We start from the raw sequence: 11,074 nt of genomic DNA on the forward strand, positions 1-11,074 counted from the left end.
TATAGCGCGACCTGTGATGTCAGCATCGATAGGTTTCACGCTAGCTGCCCAGAGGGTCAGTTGGCGCTTATTTCGATAGTCATGTGGTGCCAGTATAACGGCACTGTACCTGCACCACAGCTATGTCTCATTACTTCAGCAACAGTGCCTAGGTGAACACGTATTTCGACAGGAATTTCCCAGGTGTCAAGTATGAAAGGGATGCCGCTACCTCATGCTTGCGCGACCTAAACAGACGCCTGTGCATTGCTCGGCAGCTGAAGGCAGTGTTATCACTTCGCAGGGGCCGCCGGTGCATCCCGACTCCTGGGGTAATGTGCGGAGTCAGTGGCGTCGGCGTCATCGGCGCCAGCGTTGGAGTCGGGCATCAAGTGTGTTTAAACTATATTCCATCGATTAAACTGATCAACAGGATGCTGTGAATTAAAAAAAAAAAGCTACCCATACATGTGAAAAACGCCGATTTATTTAATGTTCATCAATTTTTTTCATCAATGTGGCGCTAGCAGTGCAATACTTAAGGGGAGGGTGTGTGTGAGTGGGTGACTTGGAGCAGACCAGCAGGTTAAGTGCAGAAGAATAGGTTAATTCATATAGTTTTTATGTAAAATGCTGTACAATAGTTTAAGGGGTGTGTGAAAAAGAAAAATGCGCCAGAAATGGCGTTCAAAAACATGTAGAATTCGAAAAGCGTACCTGAAAATTATGGGAGAACATAACTAATTACTTGATTTTGTATCAAATGCAGTACAATAATTTAAAACACTGGGGGTGACATGGAAAATCACTTAACAGAACAAACATTAGGTTATGCAACATGTTTGCCCATTGTAATTACTTCTTACAAGACCTACATGTTTCCAAACAGCAGAGAATGATGAGCAAGAGAAATCCAACCCCCAGAAACAGAATTTTTTATAAATACAGAATGTACCCTTGAATTTCCTGTTATGAGATTCTTCCTCTCCACCAAAGAGCCACCAATTTCAATAAATTACATACACTGCCTTGACTCTCCTAAATTGTTAAAATAAACGATATTACACACAATGTCTAAACTGTTTAAACAATATTCCATACACAACAATCGATTTCTGGACAATTTTTTTAGCTAAATGAATAAACTATATTCCATAAACAGCCTAAATAATTAAATAATATTCAATACATTGTCTAAAGTGTTTAAACAATATTCCACACAGTGCAACCGAATTCCCTCCAAATTACCGACCAACTGAGTCTTTTTCCTGCCAATTTCTGGGAGGGAGGGTGGGGGAGGGGGGAAAAGGGGTTTACCAGAGAGGGAGAGGTTAATTAATTGATAAATTTAATTAAGTAGTGAATCAAAGTGATAAGAGTGAGAGGAGCTATCCAATAACTCCGACCTGAAAGTGTACCTGTAGCAGCGAGGGGTGACATTTTCTGAGGGGGAGAGGAATGAGAGGGCCAGGGGAGCAAAAGGTTAAGCGACTGTCAATCAAAAGGAAGGATCCTTTAAGCAGAACGATGGGTTAAGTACCTGTCAATCAGAGGAGAACAATAAGTTATGTACCTGTCAATCAAAGGAGAACAGTAGGTTTCCCCCTGAGTGCATACCTGCCCCTGGTGTAGGCAACCTGCACTAGCGAAATGGGACACTACATACTTTTCCCTACTACTGTGGTGGACTGCAGCAAGCTCGTGACCATGAGTCCACCACCAGTTATAGCATAGGTTATCAATTTTAGTAATTAGTTTCATGGCAGAAAAAATTTCTTATAAAAGATATTCTTTTGTAGTATTCACACAATGAGTTTCGGCATTTGCAATATAGTTTTTTAAAAGCTCAATTACTTTCAATCATTATACAAATTCAAATTCCATCACCGTATGCTCACGAAAGAATTTTCACATTTTGTGATCTTGTGTGCCACCGCACAGCACACAGGGGAACACAGTGTCTTAAAAAGAGGATCATGATCAGTTTGGAATAGCTGCATGACCTTGCACCACAGAGCGCTAGGCTTTTTCTTTGGTATATTCCTGTGCTGTATGTTTTATGTTCATCGCTTCGTGCTGTACCAAGCTCCCATCTCCACAGATGAGTCACAAAAATTCGTTAGGACGAGTTTTGTGGAAGAGTCAGGTTACAGTTAGGTCAGTCACAGTAAGATTTGTTTTTCAAAATTTGTTATGAGATTCAGTTTAGGTAAGGAGCATTTTCAGATTTCTCTTCATGTGGTGTCTTAACCTCACAGTGCAGTGTTACATTTGCGTGTATCTAATTTAGTATTTTAGACATTTGCTTGGACAGATTACGTATGTATTTCACAGAAGATATTAGCATAAACATTTTAACCATTTGTTCTGTCAAAAGTCGATTGGTATTTTATGTAACTCTTTCATTCCGTTAACGTGTGTCTTGGAAATAGCAAGTCATGTATTGGGACGTGCAAGTCACGTATTGGGACGACGTCCATTTTAGCACAGTGCAGTTTACTGTTTTGGCTTTATAATTCATTTCGTGATGTTAGTTAACGACATGCTTGTGAAACACAACAATCTGTTTATTAACACGAAGTGCTGTCTACTCCGGACGAGGGATTTCATATTGATTCCGTTGACACCGAATCTCACAATCAGCTTGTAATCAAATTGGGTTCTTATGGAATATCATCTGAGTTACGCTACCAGATTCGTGATGTCCTGTCAGAGAGGTCACAGTTCGTAGTAATTGACCGAAAGTGATTGAGTCAAACAGAACTGATTTCTGGTGTTCCCCCGAGTAGGCCATCTGCTGCTTCTTATCTACGTAAACGATTTAGGATACATTCTGAGAAGCCGTCTTTGGTTGTTTGCGAATGATGCTGTCGTTTATCGTCTAGTAAATCAACAGAAGATCGAAAGAAATTGCAAAATGTTTTAGAAAAGATATCTGTAAGGCGCAAAAATTTGCAATTGACCCTAAATAATGAAAGGCGTGAGGTCATTGACATGAGTGCTGAAAGGAATCCGTTAAATTTGGGTTGCGCCATAAATCAATTAAATCTGAAGGCCCTAAATTCAACTAAATACCTAGGAATTACAGTCATATTGGAAAGAATACATAGCAAGTGTTGAGCGAACGCGAACCAAAGACTGCGTTTTATTCGCAGAACACTTAGAAGGTACAACAGGTCTACTAAAGAGACTGCCTACACGACGCTTGTCCGGCCTCTTTTGGAGTACTGCTGCCCCGTGTTGCATCCTGACCAGATGGAATTAACGGCGAACATCGAGAAAGTTCAAAGAAGGACAGTACATTTTGTGTTATAGAGAAATAGGGGAGAGAGTGTCACGGACATTATACATGTTTTGGGGTAGATATCAAAGGCGTATCTCGTTGGGGGGGGGGGGGGGGGGGGGGGAGGGGGAGTTGTCACGAAATTTCCATCACCAACTTTCTCTTCCAAATGCGAAAAAATTTTATCGACATCGACGCCGACCTACATAGGGAAAACCGATCATTAAATAAAATATGGGAAATCAGAGCTCGCTCGGAAAGATATAGATGTTCGTTTTTTCGGTAGTCTGTTTGAGTGTGGAATAATAGAGAACTATTGTGAGAGGTGGTTCGACGATCCCTCTGCCTGGCACTTAAGTGTGATTAGCAGAGTATCCATGTAGATGTGGATGTAGATGTAGAAGTTAATTAAAATACAGTTATACAGGTTCACTTTTCGCGATTCAGTTGTGAGATAGCAAAAAATAAATAAATAAATAAATAAATAAATAAAAATAAAAATAGCTCTGAGCAGTATAGGACACCTTCTGAGGTCATCAGTCCCCTAGAAGTTAGAACTACTTAAACCAAACTAACCTAAGGACATCACACACATCCATGCCCGAGGCAGGATTCGAACCTGCGATCGTAGCAGTCGCGCGGTGCCGGACTGAGCGCCTAGAACCACTCGGCCACACCAGCCGGCTATTGAATAATAGCAGTAAAATAATTTGCCGTGGAGAGATGACGCAGAGGGACGCAAAGGAGCTGTCGCGTTAGGAAGTATCCTTCACCCCACGGTGAATGAAAATGAAATGATCGTGTGGCATCGGAGACCGAGAGGCCCTATGCGGTGACGTTCGGCCGCCGAGTTGCAAGTCTTATTTCAGTCGACGCCACATTGGGCGACCTGAGTGCCGTGATGATGAAGGATGGTAAGGACCACAAAACACCCCGTCCACGAGCGGACAAAAACCTTCAGTCCGGCTGGGAATTGATCCCAGACCCACAGCATGGTAGACAAACACTTTACCACTTTCTTTCCGTTTTTAAAAATTTAATTCAGTGTCGTTCGTTGCCTTTGGTCTGTGCAGACGTCACATGACATCCGTTCAATGTGATCGTTGATTCCTTTACTCAGTTTTTTTACTACAGAGGGCCACCGGCCCTCTGACCGAACGCGCTCAGCTACCGTGCCGGCACATTCAGCTAAACACGAGGACATACGCTGTATGAGGATGGCCGACATACTGATGCATAATGGCGGACGCGGACGTGTCTACAAGGAATGATGTACCACCCGCAACCATGTAACACGGCGTAGTAGCAGTGATCGTAAAAGTGTGTCCTAACCGACAGGGATCACCCATGACTGTGACATGCTTTGAATTACCATTGTGTTCAAATCTGACAGGGATTGCTGCTGTTGCCGCATTCACATAAATCTCAACCGGATTCTGAAAGAACTCTGAGGACGGAACTGCATGCAATTGGTGTCGGGTACGCTGCAAAAGGCCTTTGATCACAGTGGCGCGTAGCACTGCTCGTCTGTAATACACAAAACATCACAGAATATGGACACTGCCCCTTTTCAACTGAAGGGAGGCGCCAAGAGCACCAACTGTGCAACGATACGTTCAACCCTCAGGGAGTATTTTATATGGAGTTGGTTCTGTGATGTTTTGGAGGTTTTTCTGTACCACGACTTGGGCGCAATCATTCAGGTTACCTCGAAAGTGGACCAGGTTGTTTATTTCATCATTGGTGGTGAGCAAGTGTTGTCCTTTCTTCCGTATTTTCATGAAGACTATGTGGTGTCGTCCGGAGGTCGCGGGGCCACAGCAAAGTTGGCAGCGCGACTCGCTGCAGCAGACAAAAGAAAGGGCTCGCTACAATCCGCAACGACGTGTGGGAGGTGCTTCAGAAGGCCGTACCTCCCTCTCAGCATCTGAAGCGCCCCACACTGAGGTCAATATACAGGGAGTTACAAAAAGGTACGACCAAACTTTCAGGAAACATTCCTCACACACAAAGGAAGAAAATATGTTATGTGGACATGTGTCCGGAAACGATTACTTTCCATGTTAGATCTCATTTTATTACTTCTCTTCAAATCACATAATCATGGAATGGAAACACACAGCAACAGAACGTACCAGCGTGACTTCCAACACTTTGTTGCAGGAAATGTTCAAAATGTCCTCCGTTAGCGAGGAAAAACATGCATCCACCCTCCGTCGCATGGAATCCCTGATGCGCTGATGCAGCCCTGGAGAATGACGTATTGTACCACAGACGTCCACAATACGAGCACGAAGGGTCTCTACATTTGGTACCGGGGTTGCGTAGACAAGAGCTTTCAAATGCCCCCATAAATGAAAGTCAAGAGGGTTGAGGTCAGGAGAGCGTGGAGGCCATGGAATTGGTCCGCCTCTACCAATCCATCGGTCACCGAATCTGTTGTTGAGAAGCGTACGAACACTTCGACTGAAATGTGCAGGAGCTCCATCGCGCATGAACCACATGTTGTGTCGTACATATAAAGGCACATGTTTTAGCAGCACAGGTAGAGTATCCCGTATGAAATCATGATAACGTGCTCCATTGAGCGTAGGTGGACGAAACTGAAATGAGCTTGTAAGTAGGCTGTTTAGGTTTTCTTATTGGTAACGCCACGTAGCGCTCTGTATGAAAATCACTGGCTGTGCTGTGTGCAGTCTGTGGCTGGTTTGCATTGTTGTCTGCCATTGTAGTGTTGGGCAGCGGCAGCTGGATGTTAGCGGCGCTTAGCGTTGCTCAGTTGGAGGTGAGCCGCCGGCAGTGGTGGACGTGGGGAGAGAGATGGCGGAGTTTTGAAATTTGTAAGAATTGATGTCATGAACTGATATATATATTATGACTATTAAGGTAAATACATTGTTTGTTCTCTATTAAAATCTTTCATTTGCTGACTCTGCTTATCAGTAGTTAGTGCCTTCCGTAGTTTGAGTCTTTTATTTAGCTGGCACTGGTGGCGCTCGCTGTATTGCAGTAGCTTGAGTAACGAAGATTTTTGTGAGGTAAGTGATTTGTGAAACGTATAGTTTAATGTTAGTCAGGGCCATTCTTTCGTAGGGATTTTTGGAAGTCAGATTGCGTTGCGCCAAAAATATTGTGTGTCAGCTTAAGCACAGTCTTGTATAATTTTTCAAAGGGGACGTTTCAAGCTCTAACATGGAAAGTGTCCATATAAAATCTTTTCTTTATTTCTGTATGAGGAATGTTTCCTGAAAGTTTGGCCGTACCTTTTTGTAACAGCCTGTAGTATTGAGCACGTAAGAGCTCAGCCCATTTCGAGACCTCTGCTTCAGCAGTCAATATCATGTAGTAGGACAGTGTTAGTCGAAATCTCAGTGGAAGATGTAGTTGCGGTAATTTTGAACGTTGTACTTAAAGTGCCGTTCGCTACTCAGTGGCAGTTGTAACTTATCCAGTACTCCTGTGGCAGAGATGTGTGTCAGTGTTAATTAATTCATTTGTGTAATAAAGTGCACTAATATCTGTGCCGGCACGTTCACAGGAGCTCAGTCCGTCAGTTCACCTGATGATGGCGACATGAATGATCGCCGAAATATTGTGCCCGTTGGACACTGTAGACCCACAGTACACCCGTGGATATTTTGATTATCAGATATGCCGGGAGAAACTCAAGAATCACAATATTTAACGTGTTCTAGCTTGATGAGCCTTCTCACAGAGCAATCAAAGAACCCACAGGTGTGGCCAGACGAAAGTCGTTTAGCCAGGTCACAGCAGAGCATGCTGTGTACACTCACTTCTTCCAACATGACAACTGTCGTTTCACAGATCTGCATGCCCTTCCTGGGGGTCACTTTTTTTGTCACATTTTGTAGCCAGATAGTTCCCTTAAGTTCCTGTGTAACTTACCGAGAGCGTTAGTTGCAATTTCACATGTGTTCCTTTGGATATTTATCCCAAAGGGAGGAAGATTGTAAAATAATAATTTTTCAGGGAAACTGATTCGGTGAATTTATGAACATATAGAGCCTCGGGAACAAAATCTGACAGAAGTTACACAAGACTTACTGCATCCTAAGCGGCTGGTAGGTACCGACTTGATGTTTTTTAGCTTGGTTGCTCTGATACCGTGTGAGAATCGATGAGTCTGTCTTTTATCAATGATCTGTCTGCTGCAGCTGTGGTATTAGATCGCTCCTCAGAGGACAGAACTGTGTAATCAGGTTGCGCAACGTAGTCTAAAAAAAGAGATGTTATGGGGGCCCTAAGCGCTGTATCCTGAGTGAGTCTGAATTAACTTCCTACTAATTCTGTAGAAGGGAGGTAGGGGAGTGGTTCATTAACTATGAAAGGAAAATCAATGCATACAATATACTCATGATTTATTTTTATTTGGCAAAGTAAAAATGAATACAATCTAGTACAAATTACCAACAGTTCACTGAAAACAAGTAGAGCATGTAAAGTATGTATGTAGAACTGTAAGTGGATCCTAGCCAAGGCTCCACATACATTACATACCAAGAATAATGGAGATGTAACCCTTGTGAGCAGTTTCTGGTTAAGCCATCTTACAAGGAAAATTATAAATTTAAAAATTACAGGGTCGCCATCAGCCCAAGCCCTTCGTAACAATTAAGAAAAGACCGAACTGGAAATTATCAGTTTAATTAAAATAAGAATTTAATTATAAGAATGCAATTTTTCATAGAAACTAACAAGATGAACAGCATTGTATGTCGTACATCAATGAGCTTGTTTAATTACATGTGAATTTCTTAATTTTGAGACAGTACGCCGTTCACTTTGATTTTTCCTCCCATTTTTGTTCATCTCAAGCAAGCAGATTAAATTCTAGAAAGGCAAGGAATAGAATATTAATTTGAAAAGTGGGATCAATCAGAAAGATAAAGGACACTGAATTTATCTTTTACGTAGCACGTTTGTTTCATGACTGAATTTGATGCACATCCTATGAATGCACATGACTGGTGCCTGAATAAAAAATTAAATAATTCGCAAAAATGGTAAGATAGCACAATGAAAAAGGAAAAACACACAAGAGGGAAGTGGAACACAATAATTCCATCATTCCATATACGTATCCCTGACAGAAACGATTAAAAGAGATACCTATCACCATTACGCTCATGCACTAGCTTGGAAAGAAGTTTATTCGATTCGCAGGATTTTATAGAGTAGATATACGATGTAGAAACCGCCCCTGCCGCATACGAACGGCCGAACTATAGCATTTGATAAACAAAAAATTGATTACGAGTTAACTGTTCAGAAATTAGACATTAAACCAAGCACAAATTTAAGAAATTTTAATGGTGCAATACCCTAAATGATTTTGCCACCACGAAATAAAATTATCCGTTTCAACTTACTCATGGCCCGTTCAGAAACAAACAGTTACAAACATTTCCTCTATGCTCACGAAATCCTGATATTTTACTGACATCATAACACACGAAACAATTAAAGTAATAATATGAAAACATTTACCAAAAACAAGGTACGAGATGAACACAGACAATACCATCTTCCACGAAAACATAAAAAAATATGAACAATAAAAATCACACTCGCTGGAAAACACAATTATTCTCATGTTCACCCGAAGTTATGCTGACCAGCTTTTCCTAAACATATTCTCTGCTAGAAATTCCACACCATGATGTACAAAGGAACAAAGCAACTTCCGTACTTTTAATTTCAACCACCAACTTCGCCGATTTTTTTTAAATTATGCCATATTCCGAAAATACATAACTATACACGTTTCATTTAAGCTAAAGTACTTGAATATTCCATGAGTTTAACATAGGGGAACTCTAATTCGGCCTACTTCCTATCAGCAGAAACCTTCTGTAGGAGCAACGAACAGTACTCATCAACCACTAGCTACAGAATGTCCTTTCTCCACCGAGCTTCGCCTAATTACCGGTGCAACGGCAGCTACCAGAGGGGTAGGTTTCCGCCACCAACCTGACGGACAAACCAACCTCAGACTAAAAAGGGTAAACCTCTCTGTCCAGGTACTGGGAACCTAAGTTGGTCATCCAGTGCTACCCTCCAAACGAGAAGCAAACATCGTCTGCTCCTAGCAGACGACAACCAACTCAGAGTCCCCCACAGAAGAAACCCGAAACCACACATAAAAAACACTCATTCGGTCAAATTCACACACACATAAAACACTCATTCAGTTACATTCAAGCACATATAATGTAAGGTGAAGGGAAAACGAAATAAATACAGGGCATGATTTCCCATGGAGCAAAAGGAAATGAAACATAATATCATTTAATAAGCTTTTGTTTGATTGCTCAGTCTTTCTGGGTGAGTTAATAAATTAAACCGCAATCAGGCGGTGGACAGAATACGATGCACAGAACCCAGTGAGACAATCGTCTTATGAAACGACTCCACAGAGACGTTTCATCACACCAAACCCCCTCTCCCCCCCCCCAAAAAAAAAGACTGTGCAGGGAACGTTATTTCCATGCCAATTTCACAGAAAAAAGTATAAATTCAGGCAACCAGTAATTGCAGAAGTCAAGGATAAATACGAGTTATACTAAAACCATTATAGTTTGAGTTTAATGTGGTACTAATTTAAAGAATTTAATGTTGACCTCATTTGGTCGGCAATGGAACAACAGTTATACAGAAAGTACCACAACAGAAATGATGTGTTTGTATGATCCAAAGTAGTATACCCAATAAAACATTTTATCATTAATCATATTTAATTAAATTTAAAACTTCTAGGTGAAAGTTACTTGTGATACTGAATTAAAAAAATGGACCTCATTTCGTCAGCATGAGGGACATTGATTTGTTTGTACCACATCAGAATGACAATGCACAATATAAGAATATGTGACACACAGACATAATGTTACGTAGTATATAGAAAATCATAGTAATAAACATATACAATACATAGACATAATGTTACACATCATACAAAAATCGTAGTAATAAACATAATAGAATCATGAAAACAATGTTCTGACATTTCACAAAGAAAAAACAACTAGTTTGGATCAAATCAGACATAAAATGCCACTAAGAAACACTGGAACAACAAAATGATTCCTCTCAACACTACATGAACAATAACATATCATGCTACAAAAAAAGGAAACATCGTATTTCGGCTAAACAAGTTATATATGTATGAAACTTTGCATCCACATAAATATTTTGATGGGTTAATTAATCCAATCATTAAGATATTAAAATTCAGAGAGATATAACTTTACAAAATTCACCACTGGAAATCTTGATCCTTTAAAAAATCTCGTACAAATGTACATCCAACCATTTGTAAAGGCATTCTGTCTTTCTTTGATTTAGCCTTTCGAGAATGATGAGAGTGACAAAAAAAATGCTGGAAAATTTGCACATTGGTTTACAAAAACATCAGTTGCCAGACTCAAAACTGCACCGCACAATCACATTGCTGTATCCTTTTCGACACTTCCAAATTTTCACGTTTACCTACAGACGGAGGCAATTTGTCGACCTAATTCGCAGTGGTGTAGCCAACTGTCCATTTTGTCAACGATTTTATTGTTCACTGTACTCAGAAACATCAGTGAGAACTCGCCCAGCTACTGTCGTCTCTGAGAAACCTCAAGAGGCAATTTGTCGACACAACTTGCACTTGTGACGATTATATCGTCCACAGTACCCAGAATGTCAAACAAATCTCTTGTGGCTTCTGCCGTTTCAGCGACGTGGAACACACTATTCCTGAAAAAGTAGCCTAAATCTTTTCTTCTATCCTCATGACTCTAT

This window comes from Schistocerca gregaria, chromosome 3 (genome assembly GCF_023897955.1).
Source record: "Schistocerca gregaria isolate iqSchGreg1 chromosome 3, iqSchGreg1.2, whole genome shotgun sequence".
Classification (NCBI taxonomy): Eukaryota; Metazoa; Arthropoda; class Insecta; order Orthoptera; family Acrididae; genus Schistocerca; species Schistocerca gregaria.